Here is a 21234-nt window from a genome sequence, read left to right as displayed (position 1 = left end):
TAGTTTATTACCATGGGTTAATTGTCCTTTGTCCTGGATTATTCAATATGTCCATCTGGTTTTTGTCCATAACAGTTCATCAGTCATAAATATAAAGTGCGAGTGTCCTCGTAAAATTATCCTTATATTCGAAGTCAAATATTCCAACTAATTGGGGACTTAAACTATAATTACACCAATTTTCCTTGTATGTAATTCATCCTTGTTTTAATAAGTCCATTAACTGTTAATCCATTCCCGTGTTCGGTTAAATGAACGATTATTAGTACTTATAAATATCCCGCCCATCGTGTCCGATCGAGTGTATGTGGTTATTTATAGGTACGTCCAATTGTAATTTTTATATTAAATTAACGAACTATCATTCAATTAAACAAATATAAAGATCATTAATATCCCATAGTCTAATTTCCACAAGTGTCGTTCTTTTGTTCAAACCCCAATTATGGTACAAAGCCCAATTACCTCGTCTTTAATATTTAGCCCAACATCATGATTACTTTAATTTAAATAAGCATAATAATAACTTAGCTATGAGACATTAATTTAAAAAGGTTGAATATAACTTACAATGATTAATAGTAGCGTAGCGTTACACGGACAGAATTTCGACTTACACACTTACAACATTCGCTAACATACCCTTATTATTATTAAATTAAAATTAAAATTATAAATTATATATATATATATATATATATATATATATATATATATATATATATATATATATCGTAAGAGTGAGAGATAGATTAGAAAAAGGTGTGTTAAAATCAATCAGAATGCGCGACTTTTATAGGCCCACGTTACACTGTAGATCTCCGCGAGTGCTGAACTTTTATACTTTAAACCTCCGCGAGTGCGGAGGTCTGGAATCCAGCTCACCAATTGAATTAAACGTGGGCTGCTTTGATTAAAATAATATATAATATATATATATATAATTAATTATATATAATATTATATTCTTGTGCATAGTTGACTTGTAATTTTTGGTCCATTGCGTCGCGCGCTGAAAGTTGATTCATGTCTCGGTTCTGGATTTTCGAACGCCTTTTCGTACAATTTAATATCTTGTACTTTGCGTTTCACGGCTTGTACTCTTGTAATTTTTAGACGTTTCTCATCAATAATTTGAACCACTTTGATTGTACTTTGTACTTTTTAGCTTTTTGGTCGTTTGCGTCTTCAATTCGTCGAATCTGTCTTTTGTCTTCACCTTTTATTATTTAAACGAATATCACTTGTAAATAGAACAATTGCAACTAAAAGCTTGTCTTTCTTGATGGATAATGCTATGAAATATATGTTCGTTTTTAGCATTATCAAATATTCCCACACTTGAGCGTTGCTTGTCCTCAAGCAATATAGTCTTGAAATAAAAATACTAGAATCACTTCTTTATTCTTCACACTTTGTACATCAGTGATTTCTATACGACGGTATGAAAAATGATAGTAACGTTGTGGTTTACAGTCCCACATGACTATAAAAATTTAGATCCTTTAGGAAATTGGATCTTTATGAAAACATTTGATCTTTTGAAAATTTAATCTAGCTTTTACCCTAGATAAGTTTTCCGGAATAACCCTTCACCGGTGTTTGCAAATTGTTTTTGTGGGTTTGGTGGGTTTCAGTTTTGAAAATTTTAGCTCAAAATTTGAGGTTTTGTGTCACCCACTTGCTAACCTTGTATTGGGAAAGCAACACGTCCAGTTTACTTGCTCCATATATTACCTTTTGGTAAACTACTGTCCAGTTGTAAAGGAAAGCGTTGAACAAGCAACTGTTAAGGTAATGCCCCGTGACATGCTTTTGATTATGGTCTATATCATGTCGGATGCAATTGCTATCCTTTGTAGTAGCAATAGTAAAGATCACCCTATAGTTTTTTTCGGTCTGGCACAAGGTCCTGTCTTCAACCATGCTATGCAACCACCATTCTTACGGTTGACACCCGATTTGGTTCAGGTGACCTAATGAATTCCAGGTGAATTTCTAGGATTTTACGTTCAATGGTAATGAACGCGTTGAAAATAGGGTTTTCAGAAAACAAATCGGTTTGTAATTTGATCAAAATATTTTCTCGTTCAAGCTCGAGTTTAGATATCATCGAATTCCATGAGTTTGAATTCTCAATCTTTAAGGTCAATCTCAAGGATTGAGTAATATCCGTCTTAAAAGCTGATTTTTGATCTTTAAGGAGATTATCCTTTCTGGGGATCTGATTCATTAGTCTTATAAGCTAATTTGCATGGTACCCCCCATTGTACGAGACAGATCCTCTCATGGTTAGGATAAGTCTGACCACTTGGCTACCCTGTTTGATGCTGAGGTCCGTGGATTTCCAACTGATTTTCGAGAAAACTTTTCAAGATTTTTCGTAGACTCTACAACTGGTCTGGACGACAACTTCCTGACCTAAATCAAGAAGCGCGTGTATTTTTCTCTCGGAAGACTTTACTTCCTTTTAATGATGGAATTGATTCATCATGTAGATCCATCTTTCTTTCAAATATATTATAATTTACCGGGTAAAACAGTTAATTTTGTCCAAAATAAAAGTATCTTCAATTATTTGTACAAAAATATGTGATATATGTTCTAATAATAAAAGTTAGAAAATTATAAAAAATATTATAGTATCAAAAGAAATATTAAAAGTATAAAATTACAAGTTACCAAATAAATAAAAATAAGCATAAAAGAAAATTAGGGTTGATGAGGATGGTGCCAGTAGGGATCCCATGCATAGCCGTATGTGCTGTAGAATGCTTGAGCTGGGTCATATGTAGGGTACGGTGGTCGGGTCTGTATAGTCCAGGAGGAAATACGGGCATTGAAGTAGGAATATAGTTTGTATTTATGTGTGCACAATGACTTATGATTTGGTTTTGATGATACTGCCAATCTTGAAATGCTCGTTGTCTAGCCATTTCATACTCATGTGTAGCCATAAAAATTTGCATTTCTGTCATCTGATTCCCCCCTCCCGCATTACCTTGCTGCTGATCTCTTTCGACCTGTGGATGCGGACCATCATATGGTGCTGCAGCGTTATGTCGTTTCTTTAAAACCTTAGCACCATGATATACTTTCAAACCAATTGTATCACGGGGTTCTGGTGCTGCAATTATTAATCCCCCTGACTTCTATCGACACTGAGATACTCAGCAATTAAAGTAACAAAGATGTCACCTCCTATTATACCATTAGGCCGTATACTCTTAACTATAGCTGATAAATAATAACCCACACAATAAGGTATACTCACAGCGCTCTGTGGGTCTCGAATATACATGAGATAAAATAAATCATTCTCATTTACTTTCTCTTTGTTCTTACCTCGCTGTGTAATCGAATTTGCTAAGAACCTATGGATTAATCTTAGCTCAGCTCTATCAATATCAGTATAAGAGTCATTCTCCCTACGAAATCGGTTATGCCTAGTCATTCTACTCCATATTCCATTCATATCAAAATTTTCATCAACCCTGCTACCATTAACTATCAACCTTTGACAATCAGTAGATGCTAGTTCCTCAGGCGTATATATACACAAAGCCTGAGCCATGTCTAGTAGAGACATATGGCGCATCACACCTCCTAATAAAAATCTAATAAAACTACGATCGGTTAAGGTAGCTACCCGATCATTTATTTCAACACTACATAATAATTCCACACACCATTCTCTATATACACGCCTACGTATATTAAACAAACGTTCACAATCATTAAAAGTAGAATTACCATACCTTTGTGTAAGTAATTCTCTGATTGGACCGGCCAATCCCACTGTTTCTAACGGTTCCCAATCTATTACTCTGGGTACTTCAACAACATTAGACTGAAGGGTGTGCAAGTTCCTCTGGTATTTTGGATAATCTATCCAATGTCGGTCAAACCTTAAATTAGGATGTAAATCTGCCAATTCTATATTTGAATATGAAATAAATTGATGCGGTAGATTTTGTCTATATTGGTCGTTAATCTCCTGTTCTTCTGCATTCTCAGGAGGAGCATTGTGAGCCTGAGATGCGAATGAAGATTCACCCCTTTCAGTCTGCAAAACACATTAAACACAATTTTTGTGCATCCAAATATGTATTAGTGTTAGCAAAATCATAAATCAAAACAATCATACTGACATGTTTAATCCATATTAAACTTTATATGCATTTTCACAATATTAACAATTCCACACTTTTACAAATAAACATATATGAAAATGTATACAATGTTCTTTAACTTTTATCTCAAATAACATGTCAAAATAATCATTACTAGCAATTAAACAAGTTTCAAATGGCATTCATATCAATTAAATTGAGTTCATGCATTTTTGACTCAAAAAGTCTACTTTAATACTTGAAAATCATGTTTAGGATCAAAGTTTTGATCATTTAGCAACCTAAACATTTTACACTACTCAATTTAGTATAAACTAACAATAAAATTCGGCCATAACCCGTTTATATCAAAAAAACCCCAATTTTGCTCAAGAACACAAACCCTAGATTACTCAAAATTTGAAGTTTAAGGCTTCTAATCATGTTAAATAGCATCAATCTAGGTTATACAAGCATAATACACAAACAATTTTGGCATAATTAAACTAGAAATCATAAAAATTAAATTAGGTATAAATTTATTCAAGAACACTAAAAATTCGAATTAAAGGGTGTTTAGATGTAGAAATTACCGATTTCCTTGAGAAACTTCTTGGTAGCATCCTTCTCAACATGATTTTAGCAAAAAATTTGATGTTTAACGGTGAAAAATCGCGATTTTTAGAGGGTTTTGTGTGTGTTTTTCGCAGAAAATATGGGTGTGGGTTGTGTTGGGGACTGGTCTGTTCGACCAGTTAACCCAGCTGTATTTTGACACCTCCGCGAGTGCGGATATGGGCCCCTTTCAAGTACCGCGAGTGCTTTTTTTTATTATATAAAAAACCTTTAACTAATAAAACATAAATTAATAAATTTTTAAAAATTTGTTTCTTTTAAGAATGAGGGCGTTTCGGATCAGTGTCCTAGTCCATCTCTCAACAAAGTTTTAAAATTTGTTACTTTTTAAGCGTCGTTTTAAAAGCAAAGATTTTTGGATTTTTTAATATTTTTGGCATACTTTAATTCAATAATATTAAAAATAATGATAATAAAAGTTCTCGTCCCGCCCTCGGGTAAAGCAATTTCGGTTCAACGACCTAGTTTTCAACTCATGACTAATTTTAAAAATCAAATTTTTAACTTAATAAAATAAAGTAAATTTTTGTTTTTAAATTCACACCAAACTTAAATTTAAAATGCATAAAATTAAAAATTCATGTAAATATCATTAATATTTTTATACATTAATTTTACAAACTTTATATTGAAAATATTAATTTTGAAAATATTTAAAAACTTAAATATATTGATTTAAAAAGATTTACAATAATAATTTAATATTAATTTATTAATATTAAAAACATGGTAAAAATTAAAATTAAAAATCTTTTTGGTCATTTTATCCCACTTTAATCAATCAAATATTATCAAAAATATACGCCTCTCTTTTCGGTAAAGTAATTTCGGTTCCATAACCTAGTTTTACTCCTGGCGAATTTTTGAAATATTTTAGGATTGATTGATTAAAGATATTTATACCTTAAGAATAAACGGTAAATTTCGCAGTGATGTAATAAATTTTTGTATGATATCAATAATTTCGGTTACGCATACCTAATTTTATTGAATACCAATTTAATACTTTATAGCGAACGATTCAGCGTTTATTATCAAAAGGTTAAAAGCAATAAAAAAAATAAAAACTGTACATACTTACCTATGAGATAGAATTCTCAGAGACCTGCTTTAGCCGACTCATAGGAGAGTCATGTGATTTGATTTTCCATAGCTACGTAAGCGTAACCTCGATTCTTCAATATCTTTTCTTCTAAACATATGAACGGTCCTTCTCTGCATAGAGTAACAAATTCGGTATTTGAATATGTTTGATTATTTGAACATTTACCTTCGTGTGACCATTTTCCGCATTTATAACATCTTTCAAGGTGTCGTGCTCTTCTTTTTGTTGCGGATTTTGATTTTCCTTTACCAAAATGTATCTTATGATGATCTTTCGTGAGTTCTTTTCTTACTACGTCCATTTTGCTTCTTATGAATGATACCAATTCACTCGGAAGTGTGTCATTATTACGTTTGGTAATCATAGCGTGTAGTAGTAGACCATGGTTCAGATCAAAGGAATTCTTCATCTCGTAAAACCTAAAAAAATAAAAATTCAGAATGGAGGGAGAAGACTAGTTCTTTAGGGTCTGCTAGGGAAAGACCATTCGGATTCCATTCTCGGAAACTACACGAAAACAGAATATCTAACTCCAACAGAAATACATATTATCCTAAAAAGATTTGAACCTTCCCACACTTAGTTAGCTATGGTGTCGAAATTGTGATTAACTTCATCTTCAACTTCCATCGGATTATCTAGTTAATGTTTAACTCTGTGACCATTAACTTTAAATTCAATCCCATTTGAATTTATTAATTCTACTGTTCCGTATGGAAAAACTCTTTTGACTATGAATGGTCCAGACCATCTTGATTTCAATTTTCCAGGAAATAGCTTGAATCGTGAATTGAAAAGAAGAACTCTGTCTCCTTCTTTAAATTCTTTTGAACTTCTGATTCTTTTATCATGCCATTTCTCCGTTCTTTCCTTATAGATTAACGAATTTTCGCATGCTTCATGTCTTAATTCTTCTAATTCGTTTAATTGACTTAATCGTAGACGTCCGGCTTCATGTAAATCAAGATTACATGTCTTCAAAGCCCAAAATGCTTTGTGCTCAATTTCTACTGGAAGATGACATGCTTTTTCGTAAACGAGTCTAAAAGGTGTGGTTCCAATTGGAGTTTTGTAGGCTGTTCTAAAAGTCCAGAGTGCATCCTCCAATTTCATGGACCATTCCTTCGGATTTGATCCTACGGTTTTCTCTAGAATACGTTTTAAAACTCGGTTGGTATTTTCAACTTGTCCACTTGTTTGTGGATGATAAGCAGTTGAGATTTTATGAGTTACTCCATATCTTTTGAGAACTTTCTCAAGTTGATTATTACAAAAATGAGTACCCCGATCACTTATTAAAGCTTTCGGTGTTCCAAACCTTGCAAAACGACGTTTTAAGAAGTTGACTACAACTCGTGCATCGTTAGTTGGGAGAGCTTGTGCTTCCGCCCATTTAGATATATAATCAATGGCAACGAGAATATAGAGATTATTATGAGATTTTGGAAATGGACCCATAAAGTCAATACCCCAAACGTCAAATACTTCACATACTTGAATGACATTTTGTGGCATTTCATCACGTTGACTTATTTTTCCGGCCCTTTGACAAGCATCACAGGATTTACAAAGAAGGTGTGCGTCTTTGAAAATTGTAGGCCAATAGAATCCAGCATCGTAAACTTTTCTTGCTGTAAGTTGAGGCCCATAATGCCCTCCTGTTGGTCCTGTGTGACAATGGTTTAAGATTTGACTAGCTTCATTCCCGAATACACATCGGCGTATTATTCCATCGGGACAACTTTTAAACAAATGTGGATCTTCCCAGAAATAGTGTTTTATATCACTAAAGAATTTCTTTCGTTTTTGGTACGACAACCCTTTTTCAAGGAATCCACATACTAAGTAGTTTGCATAGTCTGCAAACCATAGAATTTCATTATAATCTATCTTCAATAGATATTCATCAGGAAAGTTATCTTGTATGGTCGATTCATTTAGAACTTCTAATTAAGGATTTTCAAGACGAGAAAGATGATCAGCGGCGAGATTTTCTGCTCCCTTTTTGTCTCGGATTTCAATATCGACCTCTTGTAGGAGTAAGATCCAACGGATTAATCGTGGTTTGGCATCTTGTTTCGAAAATAGGTATCTTAGAGCAGAATGGTCGATATAGACCACTGTTTTAGCTAGAACGAGATATGAACGAAATTTGTCAAAAGCAAAGACAATAGCAAGGAGTTCTTTTTGAGTAGTTGTGTAATTTGTTTGTGCTCCTTGTAACGTCTTACTAGCGTAATAAATAGGTTGAAATCGTTTTTCAAACCTTTGTCCTAAAACGGATCCCATTGCAAAATCACTTGAATCGCACATGAGTTCAAACGGTAGATTCCAATTTGGCGTTATCATGATCGGCGCATTAGTGAGTTCTTCTTTAAGAATATTAAAATATTTGATGCATTCATCTGAAAAGATGAATGGAGCATCCTTTTCTAGGAGTTTATTCATAGGAGTGACAATTTTAGAAAAATCTTTTATGAAACGTCGGTAAAAACCGGCATGCCCTAGAAAACTCGTAACTCCTCTAACATTGGTGGGATGTGGAAGTTTAGCAATTACATCTACTTTATCTCTATCCACTTCAATTCCTTCCTTTGAAATTTTATGACCAAGAACGATGCCTTCTTTAACCATGAAATGGCATTTCTCCCAATTAAGTACTAGATTTGATTGTTCGCATCTAATAAGCATTCGTTCAAGATTAACTAGATATGATTCAAAAGTATCACCGAAGACTGAAAAGTCATTCATGAAAACTTCCATGCATTCTTCTATCATGTCGTGAAAAATCGCCATCATGCACCTTTGAAAGGTTGCAGGGGCGTTGCAAAGTTCAAATGGCATGCGTTTGTAAGCAAAAGTACCATAAGGGCACGTGAATGTGGTTTTCTCTTAATCCTCGGGTGTTATTGGAATTTGAAAATATCCGGAGAAACCATCAAGAAAACAATAGTAACTATTTCCGGCTAATTTTTCCAATATTTGATCAATGAAAGGTAAGGGAAAGTGATCTTTTCTGGTGGCGTCATTTAATTTTCTATAATCAATACAAACACACCATCCTGTTACAGTCCTAGTAGGAATAAGCTCATTTTTTCATTTGTGATGACAGTCATGCCACCCTTCTTAGGTACGCATTGAACTGGGCTTACCCATGGACTATCAGAGATTGGATAAATTAAACATGCATCAAGCAGTTTAATAATTTCTTTTTTAACAATATCTTGCATATTAGGATTTAGTCTTCGTTGGAGTTGCACATACGTTTTATAACATTCTTCCATAAGGATTTTATGTGTGCAATACGAAGGACTTATTCCTTTAATGTCATGAATCTTCCATTCAATAGCTGGTTTATGAGCTTTAAGTACGGAAATGAGTTGAGATTTTTCATTTTCAGTAAGAGAAGACGATATTATTACAGGTAATTTAGATTCACCATGTAAATAAACGTATTCCAAATGGTTTGGAAGTGGTTTTAACTCTAATGTCGGTGGTTCTTCTATCGATGATTTGTATCGATATCTGTCTTCTTCTTTTAGCATTCGAAGTTCTTCTGTTGTTGGTTCATATTCATTAGCCATAAGTGTAGCTAACATTTCAGCTTCATTAATTGGTTCAGTTCCTTCTCCTAAAGAACATTCTCCTGTTCCTTGTAATTCTGGAAATTCTTCTAACAATTCTGCATGTGAATCTATAGTTTGAATATAATAACATGTATCATCTGCAGATTGCAGTTGTTGCATGGCTCTATGAACAGAAAAGGTAACACTCTCGTCCTCTATACTTAGTGTCAGTTTCTTACCGAACACGTCTATTATTTTTTTAGCCGTATTTAAGAATGGTCTTCCTAATATAAAAGGAACTCGAGAATCTTCTTCCATATCCAGAATAACAAAATCTACTGGAAATACTAAAGTACCAACTTTAACTAGCATGTTCTCCATTATCCCTCTAGGATATTTTACTGATCGATCGGCTAGTTGTATGCTTATTCGTGTTGGTTTCAATTCTCTAAGGTCTAGTTTAGCGTATAGTGAATACGGCATTAGATTTATACTAGCACCTAAGTCTGCCAATGCTTCTATTGAACTAAGATTACCCAGAAAACATGGAATTGTGAAACTTCCTGGATCAGATAATTTTTCTGGTATCTTATTCAACAGTACTGCATAACAATTTGCATTCATAGTAACAGCCGAGAGTTCTTCCATTTTCTTTCTATTTGTGACTAGATCTTTCAGAAATTTAGCATATCTAGGCATTCCTGAAATTACATCAATGAAAGGAAGATTTACATTTATTTGTTTAAACATATCCAAGAATTTGGATTGCTCGGCTTCAAGTCTTTCTTTTCTCATTTTACTCGGGTAAGGAAGTGGTGGTTGGTATGGTTTAACATAAGGTTTAGCCTTAACTGTGTTATCTTCATTAACCTTTTCAACTACCGGTTCTGTTTCCTTATCTTGATCAGACTGTGGTTCTTGTGGAGTAGGAATAGAGTCATCAGAAATTACAGGTATTTCAGGTGGTTTAAGTGTAATACCACTTCTTGTGGTAATGGCTTTAGCTGTTTCATTCCGGGAGTTAGCATTTGTATCGCTAGGTAAACTTCCCGATTTTCTTTCATCTATCAACCTGGCTAGGTTGCTTACTTCTTATTCCAGATTTTGAATAGAAGCTTGTTGATTTCTAAATGCTTGAGCATTTTGTTCATTGGTTTGTTTCTGAGATGTGAAAAATTGCGTTTGAGATTTAACTAACTTCGACATCATATCTTCTAGATTTGGTTTTTTATCATCAGTTTGTGGTGGTTTATTTTGAAAAATAGGTCTTTACTGATTGTAAGTATTATTGGATACTTGTTGATTGCTAGGACCTTGTTGGTTGTTGTATGGAACATTTCGGTTATAATTCTGGTTTTGATTGTAGATTGGTCTTGGCGGTTGATAATTATTCTGATAATTATTTCCAGGCCTTTGGTTTATGTATGAAACATTCTCTCTTTGTTCCATTGTTTGTTCAATACTGAGACAATCTTTTATCAGATGTGGTCCTCCACACTGCTCACAACTAATTCGTATTGAGTGAATATCTTTAGTCATCTTTTCCATTCGTCTCTCTATAGCATCTATCTTTGCGGAAATGGAATCAAAGTCATGGCAAGAATTAGCTCTAGCCGCTTTAGATGATCTAACGATATCTTTTTCTTGATGCCACTCATGTGAGTGGGAAGCAGTGTTATCAATAATTTTGTAAGCTTCAGTTGTGGTTTTCTTCATAATGGAACCACCAGCTGCTATGTCGATGTCTTTTCATGTAGTGATGTGGCATCCTTGGTAGAATATTTGTACTATTTGATAAGTGTCTAAACCATGTTGCGGACATTCTCTCAACAACTTTCCAAATCTTGTCCATGCCTCATATAGAGTTTCATTTGACTTTTGTGTGAACGTAACAATTTCTCCTTGAAGTCTCACGGCTTTAGATGCTGGAAAGAATTGTTTAAGAAAATTTTCAACTAAAACGTCCCATGTATCAATCGCCCCTTCAGGTAACGATTCTAACCAATCTTTGGCTTCTCCCTTTAAAGTCCAGGGAAATAACATGAGATAGATCTGTTCATCCTCCACTTCTCTTATTTTAAATAGAGTACAGATCCTATTAAAGGTTAGAAGATGTTCATTTGGATCTTCCTTCGGCGCACCACTAAATTGGCATTGATTAGTTACCATGTGTAGAATTCGTTCTTTGATTTCATAATCTGGTGCATTAATGTCTGGTTGAGTAATTGCGTGACCTTGGCCAGTGCGTTTAGCTCGCATTCGGTCTTCCATACTTAGAGATTCCAGATTTTCCATTATTGGATTTGTTGAATCTGAATCACTAGAGGATTTTGACTTAATGGTTTCTTTCTCGACAATCTCTGGATGAGTGATTTGTAGTTCAGGAGGAATGATTTGTGGTTCAGGATCTCTGAATTGTCCCTGAATATCCTCCGGATTCTCAATTGTGAGGTCGGATTAAAAAAATAGATTATCGGAAATTTAAATTGGAGTACTTGGTTGACTAGATGACGATTCTAAAGAAAAATCAACGGTGACAATATTGGCTAGATGTCTTGATCTGGTTACAGGTGGTGAACGTATAAAAGGTGGTGAACGTTTTGCTCGGTGCATTCACTGAATATCCTATTAGTTATAAAAGATAAAAATTATATAAGTTATCAAATTAATAGACTTTTCTGATTTTGCCCACATTTCGAATAGCCAATAGATGTAGCAGGTAGCCAGGACCCTTTAAATCGGAAGCCCACAACTCGCCACTAACAAATCCAACTATTACTACGAACCAGAAAATTTTGGATGTCTATCAATTTAACCACTTAAAATAATTTTTCGTCAAAATTTAAAGAAATTTTAGAGAAGAAATAGAAAATTCTATGTCCTAAAAACTAGAGCGTCGAGAAATAAGAAAGAAAAAGAGTGCGTCGAAAAACGTCGAAAAATAAAAGGCTGAAAAATAAAAATAAGAAAGTAGCGCGTCGAAACTTAAAATTCTAAAAACTAAAAATTAAAAGTTGCGTCTAAAGGTATTAAAGCTTAGAGAAATTCTATATCCAAGACGGCAATATCTTAAAAATGTACTAAAATATATTTAAAACTAAAGCGATAAACAACGTCGTAAAATTCTAAAGCACCTAAATCTTAGTCTAAAGAAAAAGCACTTAAGGGATTTTACGGCAAATCCTAAAAATCTAAAAATATAAATAACTACGGCAAAAACTATAACTTAAAACTAATTACGAGCGAAAAATATAAATATTACGAATAAACGATTAAAAAGGTACGAAATTTTAAAAATAAAACTTAAATTATAAAAATACAATTTTTACAAAAATATTATTTTTACATTAAGTATTTTATAAAAATATTAGTTTTATATATTAATAAAACTAATTAAAGCTTAAAATTAATTAAAACTAAACTTATACTAATTATATTAAATTAAAACCCTAATTTTAATTAATAATAATTAATTTTAACCCTAATTTCGTAATTAATGCTGTCCAATGTTTGACCTGTTAGAGACCTCCGTGAGTGCGGATCCCACCTGGAAAAAAGTACCGCGAGTGCGGATTATACAGACTCAGCTGAGGTGTGTGACAACCCGGAAATTCCCAACCAAATTTAAACTTTAATCTTTATATGTTTCCGACACGATAAGCAATATTTGTTAAGTTAAATTGCAAGAATTTTAAACTATGTTCATACATTCATTTAACCTCGACCAAGTTCCAACGATTCACAAACCATTAAACGAATATGATTATATATGTATATGTGTATATATATTATAACTTGAAACGTAAACAAAATATTAGATTAAATACTTTATATGATTATATCTGTTTCAAAATGTTTATCAATGAAATTAGAAGATAAGATCAAATGATTGAATTATCAGATATATTGAATTATGATTACAAGTCTCTGTTGAAAGGCCCACGTTGATTTGAGAAATCTTTCCATTTTAACAATATTCGAAAAATGGTAAAGTGATTTATAAATAAGAACAAATTGTCAATCATTGAGAACTAGACAAAAGATAGTGGAAGATTGAATCTCATAAAGACTCGATTGATCTATTTAGTTTCAAACGCACAAAAACGTTTTCAGTTTAAAAAGAACTTTATTATTAAAACGTATATCACTTTTATAAATATCTAGAACCACTTTTGACAACTCATTACTTAACTAGTATAATAAAGATAACGATATTTATATTTTATTTTATTAAATATATATAATGATTTAAATTAATATTATATATATTTATACGCGTATTATACGTACATAGTTTTATACTTTTACTATACTTAAACATTACCTTTACTTTATTTTTACTTTACTTTAACTTTAATAATTCACTTTAATAATTCATACTTTAATAATTCACTTTAATAATTCATACTTTAATAATATACTTTAACAATTCATACTTTAATAATTCACTTTAATAATTCATACTTTAATAATTCACTTTAATAATTCATACTTTAATAATTCACTTTAATAATTCAAAAATCTATTATAAATAGAATTCAATAGGTTTCATTATTTCATAGAAACTTGAAAATATTTTTCTCTAAACTCTCTCAATCGATTTACATATATATATTTACTCCGTATTATTTCAAGATATTATTAGTATACATAAAATATTACGACGGAGTGCTGTCCGAGTGATTTCGAAATTGTTTTTCGAGTAGGATAGGATTAAGGAAATTATTAGTTATAGCTATGGAGGTGATTGAGTATGGTTCATGGGTATGCTTGTGGGGTCAATATAGTGTTTATCATTTCCGTTGCGCCTACGTATCTTTTCCTGCAATATTGAATCTCAATATTGATACGTGAGTACTCATAATTTAACTTTTACATACTAATAGTGTATCCCTGACTAGTGCTCGAGTATTTAGGATTATGCATGCTTGTACTTTTGATATTGTCCTTAGACAGGTTAGGTTGAATATTGAATTAGTTACACTTGCGGTTGAGATAAGGTATAAGATATGCATGTCCTTGGAAAGCTAGCGAAAAATTAAGAACTTTTCATTTAGATATCGAATGGTTTCGATGAACGGATTAGAAGTTATAATCAATTGAATTTTCGATATTTTTATTAAAAATGATTATTATTATCGTCGTTTTTATCGTCGTTCTAGTTTTATCATATTATTATCATTATTATTATCTTTATCAATAAAAGGGATTTATCATTAAAAATTGTTATTTTTTTATTATTACTATCGTTATTATCATTAAAGTTATAATTAGTATTATTATTATTATCCAATTATTATTATTATTATTATTATTATTATTATTATTATTATTATTATTATTAGTATTATTATTATTATTATTATCATTATTAATATATATATCATTATTTAAAAATGGTTATTGTTATTGTTATTGTTATTATTATTATTACTATATTATCATTAAGATAATTATTAGTATTATCGTTAATAATGTTATATTAACTATCATTATTAATATTAGTGTAATTAAAACAAATATTTGTAACACCTAATTATTTTGATTACTATTATTATCATTATTATGAACACGATATAAAAGACAATTAAAAGCTATTAAACGAAATGATTAGGAAATAATGAGTAAGAGTATCATGATGAAATTAAAATATTATAAGATATTGATTTAGATAAAATTATCGTTCTTATTATTTTTATCATTACTATTATTATTATTAAAAGTATCGTTAGTATTAAAACTATCATTTTAATAAAAATTATCATTTTAATAGAAATGTCATTGTTACTATAAAATATCATTATTATTATTATTTTAAATATAATTATTATTGTAAAGATAATATTAAAAATTATCATAAATATTAAAGTTATCATAATTAGAATTATCGTTTTATCATAATGTCATCTTAGTAATTATAAATATTGATATGTTTATAATAATAGTTATTATTACAAAATAATACAACTTTACTTACTATCATTATAGATATTATTTTATCAAATAAATATGTGATACAAACATATTTTACTATGTGTAATAACATACTTTAATAATACCTATCATATTATCTTTATGATATTAAATGAACCCTATAAATTTTATTACTTAATATATATAAAAGTATATTTTATTATATAAATTTAATATAAAATTTTATTTATTAATAAATAAATTATATTATTTACTCTAATAAATCTTTTAAAAATATTTAAAAATATAAAACGACGATATTTAAACTATATATTAATCATGTATAGATTTTTGGAAATTATTTTGAGTCAAATTTACTTTTATTGACTTTTGCATATTAGTCTCGAGCATTAGGATTGTGGTACACTATGACTTGACCTAATTTGTTAGACAAATATTGACCAACACATAATTATATATAATTAATTTAGGTTCGTGAATCTGAGGCCAACCTTGCACTTGTTCAATGACGTTATATGTATTTTTACTACGAAATACAGTATGGTGAGTTTCATTTGCCTTTTTACCCTTTATATTTTTGGGACTGAGAATACATGCGCTTTTATAAATGTTTGACGAAATAGACACAAGTAATTGAAATTACATTCTATGGTTGAATTATCGAAATCGAATATGCCCCTTTTTATTAAAGTCTGGTAATCTAAGAATTAGGGAACAGACACCCTAATTGACGCGAATCCTAAAGATAGATCTATTGGGCCTAACAAACCCCATCCAAAGTACCGGATGCTTTAGTACTTCGAAATTTATATCATGTCCGAAGGAGGATCCCGGAATGATAGGGGATATTCTTATATGTATCTAGTTAATGTCGGTTACCAGGTGTTCACCATATGAATGATTATTTTTGTCTCTATGCATGGGACGTATATTTATGAGAACTGGAAATGAAATTCTTGTGGTCTATTAAAATGATGGAAATAAATGATTATGATAAACTAATGAACTCACCAACCTTTTGGTTGACACTTTAAAGCATGTTTATTCTCAGGTGTTAAAGAAATCTTCCGCTGTGCATTTGCTCATTTTAAAGATATTACTTGGAGTCTTTCATAGCATATTTCGAAGAACGTTGCATTCGAGTCATTGAGTTCATCAAAGATTATTATTAAATCAATTTATAGTTGGATAGTGAATATTATGAAATGGTATGCATGCCTGTCAATTTTCGATGTAAAGAAAGTTTGTCTTTTAAAAACGAATGCAATGTTTGTAAAATGTATCATATAGAGGTCAAATACCTCGCAATGTAATCAACTATTGTGAATCGTTTATAATGTATATGAACGGGTCCTTTCAGTTGGTATCAGAGCGGTGGTCTTAGCGAACCAGGTCTGCATTAGTGTGTCTAACTGATAAGTCGATAGGATGCATTAGTGAGTCTGGACTTCGATCGTGTCTGCATGTCAAAAGTTTTGCTTATCATTTTGTGTCGAAAATTAACTACTTATCGTATCTGTTACTTTAAACTTTGCCTGACATATCCCACAAAGTCCTCCGTAATCTACGAAATCTTTTGATATATATATATATATATATATATATATATATATATATATATATAGATATATATATATATATATATATATATATATATATATATATATATATATATATATATATATTCTATGTAATTAGAATACCATCCGTTAGCCAAAATCATTTCATATCGAAAAGAAAAAAAAAAATCCTTTATCCAATCGTACGAAATGGAATTCGTCATCAGTTCAAGTCACTCAAATTCCGAAATGGAATCCCATTCAAGCTCCGAAAGTAGTGTGACCGGAATAGATCAACCAATCAGTCATCACCTATTCTGGATGAATTGGGGATGGGTTCGTAGCCTCCTTAATCATTGGAGACAAGAAGAAGGTAATCCCTTCCATCCACCACATTGCCCTCTTGACGAAGAACCTGAAGCACTTACCGGCGAACCTGTCCGAAACACCATTTTCTCGCTCATTTCTTGTGACGATCGGTCCAAATCCATATGGACGAACACGTCATTCATTGATTTCATTGCGAGGTATTTGACCTCTATGATACGTTTTGTAAACATTGCATTCTTTTGAAAAGGCACACCATAAATGAATATTTAAATAAAAGGTTTTCGACATCTAATGATTTCTACATATAGACAATCACCATAAATAATAGTTTACAACAGTACTTCCATTGACAATGCAGTCAAAATAAGATACATGGTGATGATTTGGTGAATGCAACGTTTCCTTGAAAAATATGTCATGCAAGACTCCATGCACATAGCTTGTCTAACATCTAAGCAAACAGCGGAAGACTTCTAGGAAACCTGAGAATAAACATGCTAACAAGTGTCAACACAAAGGTTGGTGAGTTCATAGTTTTAGTGTTTCGTATAATCTGTATATAAAAGTGGATCACAAGATTTTAGTTGTTTCATCCAGAAATGTTTATCAATAGATTATATAAAAGTGGATCACAAGATTTCAGTTGTTTCATCCAGAAACGTTTATCAAAAGATTATATAAAAGTGGATCACAAGATTTCAGTTGTTTCATCCAGAAACGTTTATCAAAATATTCTACGAAATTGAGCACCCTGGTAACTAAACTTTAACGTATATATAATTTGTACCCTTTGTATAATCATCTTAATAATACACGCAAACCAACGTGTACGATTCTCAAATAGCATACGTCCGTTAAAAGGCTAGTGCTCTAGCTCGGACGGGGATATCAAGCCCTATGGATCCATATACTACTACTCGCGCCCACCAGTTCTTATAACCGGCAGTTACTAGTTACCAAAGCTAAGGGATTTTCGGTTCAAACTCAGTGTAGAATTTAGTATGTACTTGTATCCATTGCGTTTAAAATAAAGTGCATGTATTCTCAGCCCAAAAATATATATTGCAAAAGCAATTAAAAAGGGAGCAAATGAAACTCACACTTTATAATTATTGTAAAACAGTTATTAAAGCATTTGCATGTATTCTCAGCCCAAAAATATATATTGCAAAAGCAATTAAAAAGGGAGCAAATGAAACTCACACTTTATAATTATTGTAAAACAGTTATTAAAGCATTTGCATGTATTCTCAGCCCAAAAATGTAAAGAGTAAAAGGGATCTTATGAAACTCACACAAAATCAGTTTTAGTATTTGTATCCATTTAGTAAAACAATTTATAAAACTGCGCATGTATTCTCAGCCCAAAAATATATGTAAAAAGGGATCAAATGAACTCACTGTTTAATATTGATATACAATATTGTAGGAAAGCACGTAGACGCATCGGAGATGATAAACACGAGGTTTGATTCACAAAAATACCCCCGAACATTACCCATAATTTCCTTGGCAATAACCCATATTTTCCTTAGCTCTATCCCGCTTGAAAACATATTTTGAAAGTGACATGCTCATGACCTCGTCGTAGTATTTTATGTATAATACTACTAATAATAATAAGATTAATAATAATAATATTAATCTTAATAATAATAATAATAATAATAATAATAATAATAAATAATATTACGGAGTATATATATATTTGTGTATGTGTGTGATTTAAATCGAGCGAAAACACTGGAATTTATAGATGTGGCCTGAAATCTGGAGTCATGCGACTCGCATGGAAATGGCCTTCTGGCCATGCGACTCGCATGAGGACCAGGGACAGCTCACATTGTTTAACTTCTTGTTTGTCGACATAATATAAAATAAATATAAATATAATATATATAATTTAAATTAATTAATTATATATTATATTAAATTCACGTGCATAGTTGACTTGTAATTTTTGTTCCGATAAGTCGTACGTTGTCACTCGACTTATGTCCCGGTTCCGGTTTTTCGAACGCCCTTTCGTACGCTGAGAAAACTTGTACTTTACGTTTCGTGAATCGTACCTTTGTCAAAATATAGTCTTAAATCATCCATAAAATATACCACTGTCAATTTTTACTGTAGCAATTCACTGTAGCAAAGTCAATTTCACTGTAGCAAATAGTGATTTTCAAAAACACTGTAGCATTTTGGGTACTGAAGCAATTTGAAAATACTTTATCAAATTAGTGTTTTACTGGTTCATCTTAAACGTTTTAGTTAACTTATCTAAATATCAATCAAATCAATAATCGAATGTTACTATCGTTTACTAAATAACTTGAAATCATATATATTTAATTAGATATATAAACCAATAAGTTTAATGTACGGTATTATGCAATTAAAACTTTGTTACGTTTTCAAGTTATAGTATATATATGTATCTATTTACATATAATTGTTCGCGAATCGTTGAGAAAATCGAAGGGTACTTGAATAGTTCAAAAATTTTGAGATTCAGTTTTACAGACTTTGTTTATCGTGTCGAAATCATTAATCCTTTAAAGATTAAGTTTAAATTTAGTCGCAAATTTTCGGGTCATTACATTTCTAGAGTATCTCGTCACGATTATATATTACATCAAATTTTAGATTTTATTTATCCGCTCGTCTGAACCGAAAATCACCCCGGTGTAATAAAAGAAGTCAACGAGCTTCGCGCTCGGGTAGTGGCTTTGGAGAATATGGTGCAGAGATTACAAACACCAGCAGCAGCATCAGCAGCATAACCAGTACCACCATCATCAACGCCAACAGTACCATTACCACCTCCAACCACAACCGCGTCGTAAACCTCAACTTCACAATCTGTCCCACGAGTATCAACGTCAAACGCACCATAGATACCAAGGAGTACCAACAACAATAACTGACGAAGTATTAATTCATAACTTCATTGGAGAAACATTCCGCGGCGATTATGTAATCTCTAAAGTCTTAAAGATTATCTAATCTAGCCCTAACCATAAATCAGTTAAGCGAACCAAAATGATAGAAGGAAGAGTAGAAACCCTGACAAAAATGGTGTGTGATTAACAAGCTAAACTTGCTTTACCAACAGCATCAACAGTACCGTCAGCGTTACCAGCATCGTCAGTACAGTCAACATCCGAATCAACAACACCAATAACATCACAAACTCCGTCAGTTCAAGAATCACTGTGGACATCATTACGAATCAATAACATGTATATTGTATCAACGAGTTATGAAGAATTAACTCATTCCCTCTGAAGAAATTATATGTATATTATATATATATATATATATATATATATATATATATATATATATATATATATATATATATATATATATATATATATATATATATATATTGAAATAAATCTTTCCGTGCTAAACTATTGTGTGTGAATCTTAACTACTCGGTTAATTCATATTACAAATATGAAATAATGTACGTCCTTCGGCCTCAACTTAACCAGCGTTAACTACAATCTCTGTAGCAATTCAACAAATTTCAATTCATAATAAATCAAGTATATATTTGATTTTACACTTTCATCATCGATGTACCTGAAACTTTTCAGATAACATCATTCGTACTTTGCAAAATTCACAAGAATTCCACGAACCGAACATCATACATCAACAAATAACGAAGTATTGATTCATAATTTCAATGTCATTAAATAAATACTGCGTAAAAGTTATGTACTTTTTAAAGCCTTTAGGGATTATTCAATTCTAGTTTCAACCGTAAATCAAATGAGTTTAATTTAACATTAACTCATTAAATCTATGTTACATCTGAAGAAAATATACATATATATATTTTCATAAAGACTGTAATAAAATTCTTTTGTACAAAATATTAATTGTGAAATTTTTTTTAACGGGTAGGTAATACCCGAGAGATATATAAATTCACAATTAATATGTTACATTCTTCGAATCTGATTCAGCAAATCATCCATTATACT

The sequence above is a fragment of the Rutidosis leptorrhynchoides genome, chromosome 4 (genome assembly GCF_046630445.1).
Source record: "Rutidosis leptorrhynchoides isolate AG116_Rl617_1_P2 chromosome 4, CSIRO_AGI_Rlap_v1, whole genome shotgun sequence".
Lineage (NCBI taxonomy): Eukaryota > Viridiplantae > Streptophyta > Magnoliopsida > Asterales > Asteraceae > Rutidosis > Rutidosis leptorrhynchoides.
This window is presented reverse-complemented; position numbering follows the sequence as displayed.